At 56.9% G+C, this 490-nt stretch overlaps 1 non-coding gene across 1 annotated transcript; it reads right to left on the reverse strand.

The window, feature by feature from the left end:
* Positions 1-299: 299 nt before the first annotated feature.
* On the reverse strand, positions 300-490 carry LOC148647646 (U2 spliceosomal RNA). The gene has a single exon (XR_015927499.1). It is a non-coding gene; the product is annotated as a U2 spliceosomal RNA (small nuclear RNA).

Below are 490 nucleotides of genomic sequence, written 5' to 3' on the forward strand. Positions count from 1 at the left end.
CACGCACACGCACACGCAAGCAAGCCACGCCTGCCTCCCTGGGAAAAACCTAAGTTTTTTGGAGAGAAAACGCACGGGAGCCGAAAAGGGGGCCGGCCTGCTTGCCCAGAGAGTCGAGACGCGGGAAAGCGCACAGAGGGAGCACGGGAACGGAGACGGAGATGGGGAGGGGGAGAGAGAGACAGACACAGAGACACACAGATGGACGAGAGACGAGACCGGAGAAGAAGAGCTCCAGTCCACCTCGCTTGCTTGCTCGCTCGCTAGCTAGCTACGTCTGTCTTTTCACCGCTGAGAGAAGGTGGTGCACCGCTCCCGGAGGCGCTGCAATACCGGGCCGATGCGTGGAGAGGACGGAGCAAGCTCCTGATCCAGCTCCCTGTTCCAAAAATCCGTTTAATATGTGGTCCCCCGATGGGGGACGTATCAGATATTAAACTGATAAGAACAGATACAACACTTGATCTTAGCCAAAAGGCCGAGAAGCGAT

Source organism: Lepisosteus platostomus, chromosome 15, assembly GCF_059453375.1.
Source record: "Lepisosteus platostomus isolate fLepPlt1 chromosome 15, fLepPlt1.hap1, whole genome shotgun sequence".
In the NCBI taxonomy this organism is placed as follows: Eukaryota; Metazoa; Chordata; class Actinopteri; order Semionotiformes; family Lepisosteidae; genus Lepisosteus; species Lepisosteus platostomus.